Here is an 18,326-nt window from a genome sequence, read left to right as displayed (position 1 = left end):
CCTTCTCAACTGAGCTTGAGATTCTTGAATAGTAGTTTCTCTCTGGATGAAGGTCTGTGTGAAGTGTTATGGGCGTTTCTGTGACGTTTACAGTTCTTTCCTTCAGAGGAAGATGAATGAAGGTCACTGTCACAGCGTCTGAAACATGTTTAAAAGTCCCACAGTTCTCTGTTGGTGCTTGAATAGAAAAGAGTTTTTCTCCCTGTGATGAGAGAATAGTGCACTTTAACCGCAGTCACTGATCAAACTGAATTATTCACAGCCACATTCTGCTGCGCTTATTATAATTATTAATGCTTATTATTAACGAGGAATGAAACTGCATTTCAGAAGGAGAGACTGTTTAGGAATGGAGTGTGTGTGTGTGTGTGTGTGTGTGTGTGTGTGTGTTTGCTGCAGAACGTTTGAGGAATTTAGTGGAGCGTCTGTTGTTCACACATCAGAGGAGGTTTTATTTCTGTTCTTAAATAAATCTTCAGTCAGCTGAGAGACTCTGTGTGTGTTTTACGTCTGATTTATTGAGTTTGATGCATCAAATGTGTTTTAGAAACGCTGAATTGGTGTTTTGTAGACGCACGTTTATTCTGGTTGTTCACATTTTCATTATATCACTGATGTTAAAGTGGTTTCTGTCCTCAACATCAACAAAACCAAAGAGTCATCCTCCAGGAAGTGACATCATTTTGGAGGGAAATCAGCAGCACAAACATCAGTAGGTTTAATCAATGGATCTGATGAAAGTAAATGTTTCACTTTGTCATTCTGTGAATAATCAAGTGATAGTGAATGTGTAGTGTGTGATCTCACCCAGAGCAGATTTCTGAGGGCCTGAAATGCCCTTTAACAGAAACAAAATTACAAACAAAGGTGCTGCGTGAACAGGAATGAGTGAAATGATCGTCGTATCCGGTTCAGAAAGTTTGATCTGGATTTGGAAATCCTTTATTAACCATCCAGGAGCAGGAAACATCTCACTTGAACTGAACTGATCGTCCTGATCCAGCTTCACACATTACTACATATCAAAAACAGGCTTCTAGATACAGAAATAACAGCTAGAACAGAACTGGGTCATTTTAATGTGTACCTGAAGAGAGAGAAACAATACAAACATCAGTTTCACTTTCTTTTAATCAGAGACCGTAACGGATCAATAAAAGCAAACTAATATACATGCATTTGTTAGATGCTTTTTATGACTGATTGTGTCACTGTAATAATACACAGTCACGACTGCTGAAATTAAATATCATCTTGTTTGATACTGACAGCTGTTTAGGGGATATTATTTTATTGGGACACTTTTTTACTGAAAGGGTTAATAGATGGCCTGCTTCTGTCTGCAACAGTTAAAATCTAAATGTCTGTATATACCACATGATACATCTCTTGTGTTCTTCTGGGATCAGAACAATCCAGCTTTTCTTTTGCACATGCTGAAGGTTTGCTGCAGATCCAGACTGGATTACAGGATTTCAGAATCCCTTTCGAGATTTGATCCAGATTTCTTCTGAATAACTGGCTCTGAAGGAGAAGCCGGATCCAGAAGATCTCTGAGATCTGTGAAGCTGCTCTGTGTCCAGCTGGTGGCGCTGTAAACACTGAGTCATGCTGAATTAGCACACAGCTAGAAGTGATTCGAGCAGTATATGTACTTGCTTTTGGACTTTTACAGCAATGGCTCTGACTGTTTTGCAGCTTTATTCTTGTAATTGTGTGTGTTTTGATTTTATGTAACAAACTCTGAGTATTTCCTAGACGTGCTGCTGTTGTTTTTCATCAGCTGATGCTTGTCTAGCGGAAGGTCAAAGGTCAGCTGGTGTCAGTCACATGACATTTGTGGCCATCTCTTTTGTCACAGAATCCAGAGTTTATTCTCTGTTCTGGTTCTGAAATCATTTGTATTAAAGTTCACGTTGAATCTGTGTGTGGCCAGTATTTCCACTGCATTTGATGTGATTCAGCCTTGAATGAGTCAAACATCTTTACACAAATTTGGATGTAAATCGTGGCTAATTGGTGCAAATATTGCTCATTAACATGATCACCTAAAGGTCAGAGATCTACAGATGCTAAATAGAAAGAAAGAATAGAGCTCTCATAGAGATGATATAGAGATGAGGTGAAATGAGTGCAGATGTGCTTCCTGTGCTGATTCACTTCAGATTCACACTGAAGAACTGCTTTGATGCTGCCACAGACAGATGCTGTCGCCATGGAAACTGTGCAGCTGCTCTGATCATGTGAGGCCTTGAGCTGGTCAAGCGCTCACTAGTGTTCACTATCAAGTGAACTAGAGAGCTCAGCATCTTCATCAGAGAATATCACCAGAGCCCGTCTACGGAGAGCCTTCCCACTCTCTATTAAGTCCTATTGTACCAAATTTTGGTTGCAGTTCCACCAGAGTTCCACTGGGGGCGATCGCCATGAGTGCAAAATGAATGGGGGTCTATGGGGCTAGACGGCTAAATTTGTCCCTTTCAACCGATTGCCGTTGAGAAATCTCAGATCTGATTGTAGGGTTTTGCAAGTTCAACATGGGTTATAGGTCGAAAGTTGAATGAACGAGTACTTATGTCCTTTCGATTTCTTACAGGTTGAGTTTGTTGTTGCCCATAACACGCTAGCATTCTGCTAATGAACGTATAACGGATGACGTCATTGACATTTTAAAAGACTTTTTAAAGCAAATAAGTAATAAATAAAGCAAATAAAGCTTCTACAGCTTTACAGAAAATTCAGTTTCTAAAATACATCTAGTAGTAGCTTGTCAGTTAATGTACACATGGCAGAAATGTACAGAAAAATCAATTAAAGACATAATCAAACAGACCATGAACAAAATTAACAGCAATTAGTATATGTTGCAAACAAACTTATAGCAAAATTTGGTAGTTCTATCACAATGAAAACAACATTAAACGACGCAAACGTCCTGATTCTGCTGAACTCAGAGAGGCTGATGTGTTTCATAATGTGATACATCATCTAATCGTTAGGACAGAGATATAAACAGACTGATCAGTGGTCATAAGGAAGGAGGACAGTCCATGTCATGTGGTTATAATTTTGCATATTGTTGTGTCTAAGCAGTTAATGTGTGAAGGTCACATTTATTGACAAAAAATTAGGCTATATTTATTTATTATGGTTCATGTGCTGTGATTATTGTGGAATGTTATCAGTCCTGGATTTCTCCTTGTGTTGTTGATGTGTAAATGTAAATATGAAGTTTGTCGTGATTGACAGGTGAGAGTGGCTCCGCCCCCTCTGCGAGTTGACCAATGAGCGCGCGGCAGCGGGGACGCGCACACCTGATCGTCTCCGGACGAGGAAAGTTTCTTCATCACTGGATTATGATTACGACCTTCGATGATGTGGATTCATCTTTCTGTGGATCATTAAATACAGTTTCTCTTCGTCGTCTCTGTGTGTTTACAGCAGTTTGCAGGTTTGGTCATAAACACTCCCTCTGCTTGCTCTTAAAAATAACTGACATTAACTTAGTGATCAGATGTAACATGCTTATGATCATATTTTGAAATGAAAATTTAAATCTGACTCATTTTCAAACTGTTTGTCCTAAATCAACATCTGTAGCCCCCTCATCACAGCACAGCTGTCTCCTCAGCGAACATGAAGCACATATGAACGCATACTTTACAAAACAATCATGTTGCCATTTTCAGCTAAAACGTTTGCTTTCAATTTAATACATTCCAGTGCGTGTGGAAAAGAGGTTTGCATACTAGAGCTAAAGAAAGAGGGTTGTACTAGAAATGCAAACAGTAAAATGTTGTGTTTGTGTGTGAGATCATGAAGACTTGTGTTTGGCTTATTCAGAACTCAAATTATACTCAGAGACGATTCTAGGATTTCCATTGGGGGACTCGTGAAAAACGCTTAACGTGGGTTAATGTACTAAGACAGTGATATTAACAGACCAAACTCACTAAACATCATACTAATAAAGTATACTATCTACAAAAAAATCAGATGAGCCCTGAATATGAATGCATCGCGTTTAATAACACGTTAAGCCTTTTCCTCCCAGAAAACATGTTATTAAACGCGTTGAGATCATATTCAGGGCTCATCTGTGTTTGTTTTTTTTTTTGTTTTTTTGTAGATAATATACTTTATTAGTATGATGTTTATTGAGTTTGGTCTGTTAATAATACTGTATTAGTACATTAAACCACGTTAAGCGTTTTAGAATGTCCCGGTTTAGTATATAATACTTTATTATGATTTTTATTGAGTTTGGTCTGTTTAGTATGTAAATATTGTAGTGTCACCAAATACACAAATGTATATATATATATATATATATATATATATATATATATATATATATATATACACACATATAGCCTATAGTTTTTTATTCTCCTCATAAAAAAAAATATATTTCAGCTGAATTTTTCATTCTGCGATTGCAAATGATTGCACAGATACTATTTAAACTGAACTGAGCTGCATGATGACATCACTGAATTCAATGATGAACTGACTTTAACTGTCATTTTGCATTATTGACACACTTTTTTCCTAATTAATGTTTTTCAGTTGCTTTGACGCAATCTTTTTTGTTTAAAGCGCTATATAAATAAAGGTGACTGAACTAGAGCCCTGCATTTCAGCCCGCGGGCCGACGGCCCAGACTTTTTTACGCCCCTCGCGTCTGTTTAAGCTTCTCCTAATTTTATGTTTTAGACATCCATCAATTAGTGATGGAAAAAATTGCTCCGCGACTGTGAAGAGCAGCTCGACGGTGTTTAGTGTCCCGCAGCAGCAGCGCAGCTGAACAGTTCTGCGTTCAAATACACGCAATAGTCTCAAGCTTTGCAGCAAAGCAACCGCAAAAGTAATTACCATAAATGTGTCAGGGGAAATAGTAAGGAGATATTTGAATTATTTACTAATAAACTAGTGTTTTCTGAGTCTGTGTCGCAAGGATGAAGTTGCTGATCCTGACTCCCAGCTCCTCATTGGACACGCCTTTAGAGATAAGTGCATCTTTACGGATTATGATTATAATGAAAGAGTTTTTGTTTTTGATTTGTTTTGTTTTATTTCGTTAAGTAATCATTTAAAGCTTTCTATAGATATATTTGTCATGCCTGTGAGGCATGTATTCACTGAGTTTCGGTTAATTTTTGTGAAGCGCTCCTGTTAAAGATGAGGGCAGAAAGCGCATCATGTTTGTTTTCTTTACTTTATAAAAGCACAACGTTTTGTTGATATTGTGAGTGCACACAAAAAAAGTAGACCTTTTACAGTTACGAATGATGTATTACTCTTACCTTTATGAGCAAAAATGATGGGTATTCACTGAAAAACATGCACGTGATCACGCTGGCGCCTCCATGTCCTGCAAAACAGCTTTAGCTTGCACTATATAGCGCCACATTTATCTGGGTCTAATGTTTAAACATTGTTATATGCTTGAACTGTTTTATATCTATAGATTTTATTTTAGGGTGAGTGGTGATGATTTGAGAAGGCTAAATTGTTCTATGTTCAGCTCACTGTCTGCCGCTGGCCGCTTGGTCCTAACTTTAAAAAACAAATACGTATATTTAACGAACAAAAATGCTCCAAATGTTTTTCTAAATTAACTTAATAAAAAAAACGAATCGAAATATAATCATTTTGCCAGTACATACAAAACTGAACCATTTTAATAGCTGAAACAGTAGTATAAGCTGTTTTGTGCTTCATGTGGAAATTGCCTGCCCAATTCAGCCAGCAGTGACTCAGTCCAGCACATTCGCTGGTTTATTAAAATATACAATGAATTTCCATTAACTTGCTAAAGCGGGAAAATAATGAAAAGAGAGTCCTCTCCTGTAGCCTGTAGACAAGTTAAGAATCATGATGAGAGTCGGCTTGCGAGGATGGGGCTTAAATGTCATAGAAATTAATGTAGCTCACAACATAGGCTACTTATTATATTCACTAAAATAACAAGATAATACAAATAAAATGAGAAAATATAAATTATTTAGTTCTTATGTTTTATTCATGGCTCAGACAAATCATGGCTGGCTCTCCTCTAAACTCTGCCTATGGTCGAGTAGTGAACCGATGACCGAAGTGAGGGAGACCTGCCCACATCAGGCACTGGTTTTAAATTACACCAAACTGCAGAAAACAAATACTGCAAAAAGTGTGAAGCGGCGCAGTGCATCAGCCCCCTGCTTCGCATGCGGTGCATTGTAAGGTTCTTGTGACCATGTTATTAGTGGTATTTATAATTATTAGCAAGAACTTCTCTCTTTAGATGTTTAGTAATTAATTTTAATAGAAGTAAAATGTTGATTCAGTAAGAGCCAGATTAAAGATAAATATCAGTGTTTTATATAATTTAGGTGTGTATTATTTACACATATTAAAGTTCTTAAAGGGATAGTTCACCCAAAAAATGAAAATTACCATTTACTCAATATCATGTCATTCCAAACCTGTATGAATTTCTTTCTACTGTGGAACATAAAAAAAAGATAATTTGATAAATTCAAAACATTGTCCATACAGTAGAAATCAAGAGTAAGCAAAATGGTTTAGTAACATTCTACAAAATATCTTCTTTTGTGTTCCACAGAACAAAGTAAGTCATACTGGTTTGAAATCACCTGAGGGTGAGGAAAGGATGACAGAATCCATTAGAAGTAGGCCTAAATTTTTTTGCATTCTAGCTCAAAATCATTGCTTCACTGTCAAGTGTATTTCTATCTGACAAAAATACAATCCAGCAAAACATTCATGGAACCCCAGTCCAGCTCCGCCTACACGCTGCAAAATCCACTTGTGGGAGAATAATTCCCTTCCTAAACCATACAATCAGTGTATATAAGCAGGAGATAAAACATTAGATTCAGATGAACATTAAATAAATAACAAATAATAATAATACATTAGATTCAGATTGTAACATCAACCATCCATTCATCCAGCCGCCAGAGGGCGCCATCTCCTCATTACTGACTGTGCTCTTCTTCTTCCTCCACTTCCTGTAGCTTCCTGTTTAAATCCAGCTCAGTTGTACAACAGATTGCGAATTCCTGTAGCTTCCTGTTTAAATCCAGCTCAGTTGTACAACAGATGCCACATTGATTGCCTCGTGTATGTTCTTTGCCTGTTCTTGACCTTGTTTGTTGGATTACGATTTGGATTTGTTTGCTGTACGGACGGCTTGCTGTGATATTGACCTTGCTTGTTATTTGACCACGATTATCTGCCTTATCCTTGTGTGTGGTTGTCTCCACAATAAACATCTCCGCAAATGGATTCAAATACTCAACCGAGTCAGTCATCCTTACAGAATACTTCGCCTGACCAGAATCCAGCGGAGATTTCACATCTTCAGGCCGCCTTTGCTTATCAAAATGAGAGGATTACGGAGTTCCAAGCTCAACTTTCATCTCTGCGAGCCGCTAATGAACATCTCACCCGCTACATACAATCTCTCCCAGTGACTCGACCTGAGGCGGTAAGATTTTCTTTACCAGATAAATTTGATGGCACAGCGGAAAGGTGCAAGGGGTTTCTTCGTCAATGTTCCATTTATTTTGAGAACCAGCCTGAGGCCTTTCTACGTGATACCACTAAATGTTCATTTATGATGTCCCTGTTTACTGGCAAAGCTCTCGAATGGGCATCTGCTGTGTGGGATCAAGATGATATGATACGGACCTCATTCGATTATTTTTCGAAGCAGATTACTGAGGTTTTTCAGTACCCAGCTGGAGGGAGAGATGTATCTATGCTGTTGTTGGATTTGTGTCAAGGAAATCGTACTGCTGCAGAATACGCAGTAGATTTTCGCACCATAGCAGCGCAAAGTGGCTGGAATGAGGCCCGCGCTTAAACCAATCTTTAAGCGAGGTCTTCACCACAAATTACAATCAGAGATTGCTTGTAAGGACATGGATATGGACTTACAGCAACTTATAACCACCACGATCCGTATTGATAATCTGATACGTAACCATCCCACCTGTCCCCTAACAACTTCAATGTCTGCCACAACTGCTAGTGGCCTGGAACCTGTTGAACCCATGCAAATCGGCCTTACCAAAATCTCACTGGAGGAACGTGAACGACGGCGTGTACAGAGACTATGTTTTTACTGTGGGCAACCAGGTCATCAATGCCGTCACTGCCCCAACAAGCCCACACCATCTAAAGTGAGTATACCTTCAGGTAATCTATTCACCAAGTGCTTGACTCTCGTTATGACCATCACTTATGCAAGTTACGTACAATGTGTTTCAGCATTAATTGACTCAGGATCGGCACTGAACCTAATTCACCATGTATTGGTGGCTAAACTCAACATCCCTGTGATCCCTTGCATACCACCGATTCACATCACCGCCATCAACACTCAACCCATTGGCAAAGGTATCACTCATCAAACCATCCCTATTACAGTCAAGATTGGTGTGTTCCACTCTGAAACCCTCTCATTTTATGTTACAACTACACCCCAGCATCCAATAATACTAGGAAATCCCTGGCTCACCATTCACGACCCACAGATTTCTTGGGGTTCCAGAGAACTTACCAAATGGTCACCGCATTGCCACAGTCATTGTCTACAAGGTCATATACCACTTCCATGTCTAACCACAAGGGTTGAAAGTCCAATAACTAACGAAGCAGTTAAGATTCCCCCAGAGTACATTGAATTCCAGGAAGTCTTCAGCAAAGCCAAAGCTGCTACGTTACCTCCACACCGCCATTGGGACTGTGCCATAGACCTATTACCTAACACAGCACCTCCTAAAAGCAAGGTATATCCATTAACTATACCAGAAACGCAGGCCATGGAACAATACATTGAAGAAGCTCTGGAGTCAGGCTTTATCCGCCCATCCACATCACCCGCAGCATCTGGATTTTTTTTTGTGGAAAAAAAGGATGGTGGCCTACGCCCCTGTATCGATTATCGTGGTCTAAACTCCATCACTATCAAGAACAGGTACCCACTCCCATTAGTTCCCTCAGCCTTAGAACAATTACGGGAAGCCAAGGTTTTTTACTAAGCTTGATCTACGAAGTGCCTATAATTTAATCAGGATCAGAGAAGGTGATGAATGGAAGACAGCATTTATCACCACCAGGGGGCACTATGAATACTTGGTAATGCCGTACGGCCTATACAATTCACCATCTGTGTTTCAATCATTTATCAATGAGATCTTTCGGGGACATTCTAAATGACCACATTATCGCCTACATTGATGACATTCTAATATATTCGAAGACACGGGAGCAACATATCCAACATGTGAAAGATGTTCTGTCTCGATTACTGGCAAACCACTTATATGTTAAGACTGAGAAAATGTGAATTTCATGTCTCACATACCACTTTTTTAGGCTACAAGATCAGTCATCATGGAGTGGAGATGGACGCAAGGAAGGTTGAGGCAGTTACAGATTGGCCACGTCCCACTACGGTAAAGGAAATACAGAGATTCTTAGGATTTGCTAACTTTTACAGGAGATTCATCAGAGACTACAGTACCATTGCAGCACCACTCACTGCTTTGCTTATTGCTAACTTAAGGAACTATCATGGACAACGCTTGCCCAGACCGCATTTGATACCCTGAAGACAAGCCTTTACCACTGCTCCAATTCTGAACCCCCCAAACCCTGACCTACCATTCATAGTGGAAGTAGATGCTTCTGACGTCGGCATCGGAGCAGTTTCTATCCCAGAGACAAGGAAACCCTGGTAAAGTTTTTCCATGTGCTTTCTTTTCCAGAAAACTAACCACAGCAGAAGAAAAACTATGATGTAGGAAACAAGGAACTACTTTTCCATCAAGGAAGCACTGTCTGAGTGGAGACACTGGTTGGAGGGAGCACGTCATCCATTTCAGGTGATTACAGATCACAAAAAATTTGGAGTATATCAAGAGTGCTAAACGTCTGAACCCGAGGCAGGCTCGGTGGTCATTATTCTTCACAAGATTTCATTTCACAGTAACATATCGCCCAGGAAGCAAGAATGGTAAAGCCGACGCGTTGTCACGAATATATGAGTCAGAGGAAACTTCTTGCTGCCAAGGACCAATTCTACCCCCATCAGTCATTTTGGCACCTATTCGTTGGGTATAATGGAGGAAATTCAAAGAAACAACTAACAGAACCCACACCATCAGGTTGCCCCCCTAACCGCCAATACGTTCCAGGATCTCTTCGGCAGCGCATCATGCAGTGGGTTCATACATCTCTGACTCCGGACATCCTGGCATTCAGCGGACAGAGGAACTGGTACGCAATTCATTTTGGTGGCCTAATTTAACAAAGGATGTCTCTTTGTATGTCAAATCTTGCAGCATGTGTGCACAGTCAAAAACACCACGAAAACTTCCAGCTGGTCTCTTGGAACCCTTGCCTATCCCTCGGCGGCCCTGGTCTCATCTGGCAGTGGATTTCATCACAGATCTACCCAGCTCTAACGGCTGCACCACCATACTGGTCAACATTGTTTGATAAGACATTTTTCTAAGTCCTGTCGTCTGGTTCCACTAAAAGCATTACCCACAGCTATGGAGACAGCACAAGCTTTATTTCAACATGTTTTTCGAATTTATGGCATACCAGAGGATATTGGTTTCTGACAGAGGCCCACAAATTCACGTCCCGAGTATGGCAAGCCTTCTGCAAACAATTAGACATAAATGTCAGTTTAACATCAGGTTATCACCCTCAAGCAAATGGACAGGTGGAAAGAGTAAACCAAGAAATTGGGCGATATCTTAGATCCTACTGTAGTCAAGAACAGGAACGTTGGAATGAATTCCTACCCTGGGCAGAATATGCAAGAAACTCCCTTACTCACTCATCTACAGGACTCACCCCCTTCAAGTGTGTTTTTAGGATATCAACCCCCCATGTTTTCCCTTGGTCGGTGAACCTTCAGAAGTTCGGGCAGTGGATGACTGGGTCAGAAGAAGCGAAAGAGTCTCCCCCCCCCCCCTGGACAGCGCTCATGTGAGGCTACAAAGGGCAATCAGAGCCCAGAAAACCCAAGCAGATCGTAGGAGAAGTCCCCACCCAAACTATCAGCCGGGTCAGAGGGTATGGTTATCGACTCGAGATCTACGGTTACGGCTACCCTGCAAGAAGCTCAGTCCACGGTATGTAGGCCCATTTCGATAATAAAGCAAATTAATCCAGTAACATACAGGTTAGAGCTCTCCAGCTCATTATCGCATTTCTCCTTCATTTCATGTATCTCTGGTTAAAACCCGCTCATCCTGCTTCCGGTCCTGCCTCCGAGGAGAGGGAGCCCCCCCCACCACTGGATGTTGATGGAGCTCTCGGCTTTACCTGGTCAAGGATATCATAGATTCCAGACGTCGGGGGGGCAGGCTACAATACTCTAGTGGACTGGGAGGGCTACGGCCCAGAAGAAAGATCTTGGGTGGCCGCCAAGGGACATATTAGACCCATCATTGACCCGGGATTTCCATCATGCACATCCGGATCGTCCAGCACCTCGACCAAGGGGACGTCCACGAAGAACACCTTGAGGTGTTCCTAGGGGGAGGAATCTGTAACATCAACCATCCATTCATCCAGCCGCCAGAGGGTGCCATCTCCTCATTACTGACTGTGCTCTTCTTCTTCCTCCACTTCCTGTAGCTTCCTGTTTTAAATCCAGCTCAGTTGTACATGAAAAGAAGAAGAAGAACCAGCTAACCCCTGTCTCTACCAAGCGTTTTCTCATTGCCACATTGATTGCCTCGTGTATGTTCTTTGCCTGTTCTTGACCTTGTTTGTTGGATTACGTTTTGGATTTGTTTGCTGTACGGACGGCTTGCTGTGATATTGACCATGCTTGTTATTTGACCACGATTATCTGCCTTATCCTTGTGTGTGGTTGTCTCCACAATAAACATCTCCGCAAATGGATTCAAATACTCAACCGAGTCAGTCATCCTTACACAAACATCTCCGCAAATGGATTCAAATACAATATAATTCCAAAGAAACATGTTGAAAATTATATAGAACTGTAATAATGCGTTGAAAGATGAACAATCTGGAAGTCATGCTGTAGACTGCTTGAAATATAATCCGTTGACCAATTTTAGAGTGCACTGTATTGATATTACTAACATTTTACTGTTTGCATTTCTAGTACAACCCTCTTGCTTTTTGTTACAACCCTGGCTCTAGGGATGCAAAACATAAAGGACACAAAACAAAAGTATGCCAATCAAAATAAGTTTATTTTAATAACGAAAGGGGAAAAAAAAGGGACTGGAGAAGCAGACACACTGCTACTGCAGTGCTGGCTGCAAAACGAGAGAGACCGAGCAAGAGCATGTGTCCTAGATTTAAAGTGACTCCCTTCAGGTGGGATCCAATTAACCTGTTAATTGCAGGAGAGTGACCAGGGAAACTGCAATGAAACACAGATTAAAACACTCCCACATAACACTCCCACCCTTAAAACATTGCTATAGAATAACCTATGGCAAAGTCAACAAGTACATAAACGATGGACAAACACCAGCACTTACGACCTTGACAGAGCATCCGCCAAAACGTTATCCTTCCCACAGATGTGGCAGACTGTAAGATCATATCCCTGCAAAAACAGGCTCCATCGCATTAAGCGCTGGTTAGAATTTCTCATGCTGTGAAGGAACACTAGAGGGATTATGATCAGTGTACACAACAAGTGAAACACTGGATGAAACATACACATCAAAATGATTCAGAGCCAGAATAAGGGCCAAAGCTTCCTTTTCAATTGTAGAATAATGCTTCTGATGGATATCAAGTTTCTTTGAAAAATAGCACACAGGATGCTCCACTCCCACTGAATCATCTTGGAGGAGAATAGCACCCACCCCAAAATCACTAGCGTCCACAGCTAACTTGAAAGGTCTGTTAAAATCATGGGCAGCAAGAACAGGGGAACTACTCAACAATGCCTTCAGATTGTCAAAGGCAACCTGACATAACTCAGTCCAAACAAAAGGAACCTTAGGGCTAAGCAGGTTAGTCAAAGGTGTGTGTAGCAACAGTGGCAAAATTTCTGCAAAAACTCCTATAGTATCCTGCCATACCCAGGAAACGTTTTAGTTCCCGCCGAGATGATGGTACAACAAAATTCACAATGGCCTCCACTTTTGCTCCTACCGGAGACACATGTCCATGGCCAACAACTTTACCCAGTAGGTAACTGTGGCCTGCCCAAACTCACACTTGGAGAGGTTCAGGGTCACAGTTTGCAGCCTTTAACCTCTTGAACACATCCCCAAGCTGGGCCAAATGTTGACACCAGGTAGAACTATAAATGACCACATCAAGGTAAGCCTCACATCCTGCAACTCCTTCTAACACCTTATTAACCAGACGCTGGAAAGTAGCAGGTGCATTTCTCATACCGAATGCCATAACATTATATTGGCAGAAGTTATCTGGTGTCACAAAAGCAGAGATCTCACGGGCTCGCTGGCTAAGTGGAACCTGCCAGTAGCCTTTCAAAAGATCTAACTTTGAAACAAAGGATGCAGAACCAACTTGGTCAATGCAATCATCTAACCGCGGAAGAGGAAAAGAGTCAGGTTTCGTGATGGCATTTACCTTATGAAAATCGGTACAAAACCGAAACGAACCATCATGCTTCTCAACCAATAAACATGGTGAACTCCAAGCACTACAAGTCGGTTCAGCTATGTTATGTTCTAACATATACTCTACCTCTTTGCGCAAAAGCTGGCGTTTAACAGGATTTACCCTATATGGGTGTTGCTTAATAGGGTTAACTTGACCTACGTCAATGTCATGCTCTAGGACATTGGTACAAGATGGAACATCAGAAAACAAGGCAGAATATTGATAAATTAACTGAATTACATCCGAGCGCTCAGAAAGATTTAAGTACGACAAATGAAAGTCTAACTTAGCCAGAATCTCAGAATTTGGCAATCTACTCTGAGCAATCTCAGAGACAGCAACCCCTTCTACGGTCTCAGTAGTTGGAGCATTCAGTGCAGCCAAGGCTTTAACCTCGGTAGACGCAGTTTGGTTACGGTCAAAGTAAGGCTTGAGTAAATTCACATGGCACATTCGGGTTTTCCTTTTACGATTTGGAGTCTTAACCAAGTAGTTACAATCACCAACTTTCCGATCAATGGTATACGGACCACTATATTGAGCCTGCAACGCAGAACCCAGTATTGGTAAGAGCACCAGCACTTGGTCTCCTGAACAAAACACACGATGTTTAGCCTTTCGATCAAGTCTTCATCTTCTCCTGAGCTGCTTTCAAATTTTCTTTGGCCAGTTCACAGGCTCTACTAAGTCTGAAACGAAAGTTAGACACATAGTCCAAGAGGTTAGGAGTAGAACGCTCAACATCTAACCACTTCTCCTTTACCAATTTCAAGGGCCCCCTCACAGTGTGGCCAAACACAAGTTCAGCCGGACTGAAACCAAGGGACTCCCGAACCACCTCTCTAACTGCAAAGAGGAGTAATGGAACGCCATCATCCCAGTCTCTTTCAAACTCTTTGCAGCCGGGTCTTCAGCATAGTCTTAAGAGTTTGATGGAATCTCTCAAGTGCACCTTGAGACTCTGGATGATATGCAGATGAGACATTATGCTGAATAGAGAACTGCTTTAACAGCTGAGAGAAAAGGCGAGACATAAAATTAGACCCTTGATCAGACTGAACAACTCTTGGTAGTCCAAACACTGTGAAAAACTTAATAAGGGCTTTGGAAATGGCAGGGGCAGTAATCTTGCGCAAAGGAACAGCTTCAGAAAACCTTGTGGTGGCACACATAATTGTGAGAAGATATTGATTACCTGACTTGGTACGGGGAAGAGGCCCAACACAATCAAAACATGTTCAAATGGCTCTCCGATGGCAGGAATAGGATGTAGTGGAGCTGCAGGAATAGACTGGTTAGGTTTGCCTAAAACCTGACAAACATGACAGGATCTGCAATACTGAGCCACATCCGACCTCACCCCAGGCCAGAAAAAAAAATGCCTTAACACACGATCCAAGGTTTTCCTGACCCCCAAGTGGCCAGACAGACAATGATCATGAGCAAGATACAATATGTCGGATCGATAGACTTCTGGAACCACCACTTGAAACACACTACTCCAGTCATCCTCACGTGATATTTTTGGATCGGTCCACTTTCTCATCAAAACACCATCACTAAAAAAAATAGCCAGATGCAACATTTGGTAGTACTTCATCAGACACTAAATCTTCAAACATGGGTGACAAAGTGGAGTCTTGTTTTTGCTCAAGTATTAACTGTTCACGAGATGGAAACATCTTTCCACTCGCTGACAAGTTCATGTCATCTAGGACCATGAAAGTATCATAAAGCGGTATCACCAATTCACTGTTAGAAGATTTGTCTTCAACATGCCTCTTAGCCGACATTGCCCGAGTAGTTGCACAAACAGGAAAAGTTTCTGGAAATGCCAATTCAAGTTCATCTGGACCGTCTGATTTGAGGACAGTAGAGATTACTTCAGGGACAGCTAGCACTTTCCCACCAGCTAAATCATTCCCTAGAATAAAAGGACACACCATCTATGGGAATCTGGGAACAAAGTGCAACAACAACATCCCCAGAGACTAAATCTGATTGGAGATTAATGCTATGTAAAGGCATAGACAAAAATCCTCCACCAAAACCTTTAACAATTACCTCTGAACCTTGAGCTGACTTTTCATTGAAGGACAGGACATCATATAGAATCACAGATTGAAAAGCTCCTGTATCTCTCCAGATCTTGACGGCTTGCCTGTTTTCAGGGTCAGAAGATACACACACACAACCGTCCATCAAAAATGATGATGATCCAGCTAACTCACGATTCTTGCATGCAACATTAGCAACTGAACATGCCAGAGGAAGACTTGGCACAGGGCTTACGAATGCTACAGTCTTTGCGGATTTATGTTTCTTACTTAGAACAGGACAATCTGCGATAAGAAGACCTTGTCTCTTACAATAAAAACAAGCCCTTTCTGAAATCAAACCATCCTTAGTCATTTTATTAGCAGGTGATGAGCCAGAGGGCACAGACTTTACAAACTGAGACCTTTTATGCTTACTCTGGTCCTGAACCTCAGAGTGTTTGTCACCAAACTTTACCTTATGGGTCAAGATAAACTCATCTGCTAAGATTGCAGCTTGTTCTAAAGTCACTGCCTTCTGCTCATTCAAATAAACAGAAACAACCTCAGGCAGACAGTTTTTAAATTCCTCAAGCAAAATGAGTTGTCTAAGATGTTCCTTACTTTCCACCTTCTGAGATGTACACCACCGATCAAACAGATTCTCCTTCTGTTTTGCAAACTCAACATAAGTGTCGTGAGCAAACTTTGTACAACTTCGAAAACGCTGGCGGTAAGCTTCAGGTACCAGCTCATATTTGTGACCGGTCTTTATCTTCTCTCTGCGTTGTGTTGATATTTTAACCAGACCGGACAACAAGAGATTCTTTGGACCACTTTTTTTATTCTGAATGAATAAAAAGGAAAATTTATGAAAAAAAAGTGTCAATCCGTGGCCTTTCTCCACAATTTCAACATTGACCTTTCCCCAGCTGCGCTTACCACGAACTGCCATCATATTACAATTATTAAATGAACTGCATATGATTAAATCAACAATATTTAACATTTTTCTCAATGTAAAACATTTCACATGAATTCAAAAACAACATATTAACAGAAACATGATAGAGAACATACCTGAATGAATAAAAAGGAAAATTTATGAAAAAAAGTGTCAATCCGTGGCCTTTCTCCACAATTTCAACATTGACCTGCCAGTCAAAACAGATAATTTTAGCCACGGAACTTACACGGTTAATAAACACCAAAAGAAAATACATACTTCATGTTACCCAACCTCTATTAGTGTTACAATAAGATTAAATTGTATTTTTAACAAAAAAAAAATACATATTAGTCACAAGAAACAAACTAATTTAAAACTTTTTAGTGAGAGCTCCAGCAGAACTCACCTTTCCCCAGCTGCGCTTACCGCGAACTGAAGGAAAACAACCGGAACCTAACTCTTAAAGGGGCCACGTACTATATTTTAACAATTACAAAATAACACTGAAAAATTTACATACAAGGATAGAAACAGCTCAAATAACATTCCAGATGAAAGAAAAATTCCCAGAATATAAAAATAATTACATAAATATAAAATAATTTATAATAACAAAGGGAGGGATTTTGTGTGAAAATAAATTTATATAACACCTGTTACATATGCCTTCAAAATAGCTGTTTTAACCTCATCATAATTAGCACTCTTCTCAAGACTTAGAGCGGAATAAGCTTCCTGAGCTCTTCCCACCAAGATACTTTGTAAAAGCAAAGTCCACATAGTTCTAGGCCACTTTGATGTGGTTGCCACCCGTTCAAAATGAGAAAAATATCTCTCAACATCTTTCTCAGAAAAAGGAGGTACTAACTTAATATGTCTACCAACATCAAACGGAGAGGTATCACCTCTTTGAGATAAAGCAGCAGCTTTTAATTCCAACTCTTTAAGAGCCAGTTCATGTGCTAGATGCATTTCCTTCTCTCTTATTTTTATATTAACATCTAGCTGCTTCTCCTGAAAAGCTAGCTCTCTGAGCCTAAGCTCAATTGCAGCTTCAGACAAAGGAGCGGTCATGGATTGTGGGGAAACCTGCTTAACTTTTAAGACACCATTGTCAATCAAAACACTTCTAATGATTTCCTTCACACTATCCTTCAGTCGCTTCTCACTACTTGTGATGGGAATATCATAATGAGAAGACAACTGCAAAAGTTGATCCTTTGTAAAAACCTCAAGTAACTCTTCTGAAGGTTCCTTTAGGAAGTCTTCTAAAGAAGCCATTACTAACTCAACACTAACTACCCTTACGTAGTAACTACTTCCTACACAGAAGTTCAACCAACAAAACAGGTCCAATAGCACACAGCTACAAAAGTAACAAATAGCAGCAAAAATTCTCAAACAAAGCTTTTAAAGCTTTCAACAACAGTAGAACTAACCCAAACACATAAGATTACTTACCCCAAGCAATCAAAAATATCTAAAGGCGATATACTGGGCATTAGGTCTACACTAAAGTCCACAAAGGAACTTCTCACAAGCACTGCTAACACTCTAAAGTTAGGATCATGGACCAACTAAACACAAAAGTGCCTCAAAATGCTTAACTCACCTAACTTACACATCCCTCTTCCACTACAAAGTGAGTATGGTTGCTGAGCCCAAAACATAACGAAACACAT

The 18,326-nt window shown here is 40.5% G+C and overlaps 1 protein-coding gene and 1 long non-coding RNA gene across 2 annotated transcripts in view; one reads left to right on the top strand and one right to left on the bottom strand.

Annotated features, from left to right (window-relative positions):
* Nucleotides 1-489, top strand: part of LOC122139064 (ornithine aminotransferase, mitochondrial-like) — an 11,782-nt gene extending 11,293 nt beyond the window's left edge. The window contains 1 exon segment of the mRNA XM_042734827.1: nt 1-489. This exon segment is cut by the window's left edge and continues 340 nt beyond it. The gene's annotated coding sequence lies outside the window, so the exon portion shown is untranslated.
* Nucleotides 490-16,775: 16,286 nt separating this feature from the next.
* On the bottom strand, nt 16,776-18,097 carry LOC122139075. The gene is made up of 2 exons (XR_006155975.1): nt 17,051-18,097; nt 16,776-16,849 (listed from the first exon to the last, which is right to left on the bottom strand). It is a non-coding gene; the product is annotated as an uncharacterized LOC122139075 (long non-coding RNA).
* Nucleotides 18,098-18,326: the final 229 nt, after the last annotated feature.

The sequence above is a fragment of the Cyprinus carpio genome, chromosome B12 (assembly GCF_018340385.1).
Source record: "Cyprinus carpio isolate SPL01 chromosome B12, ASM1834038v1, whole genome shotgun sequence".
Classification (NCBI taxonomy): Eukaryota; Metazoa; Chordata; class Actinopteri; order Cypriniformes; family Cyprinidae; genus Cyprinus; species Cyprinus carpio.
This window is presented reverse-complemented; position numbering and strand designations above follow the sequence as displayed.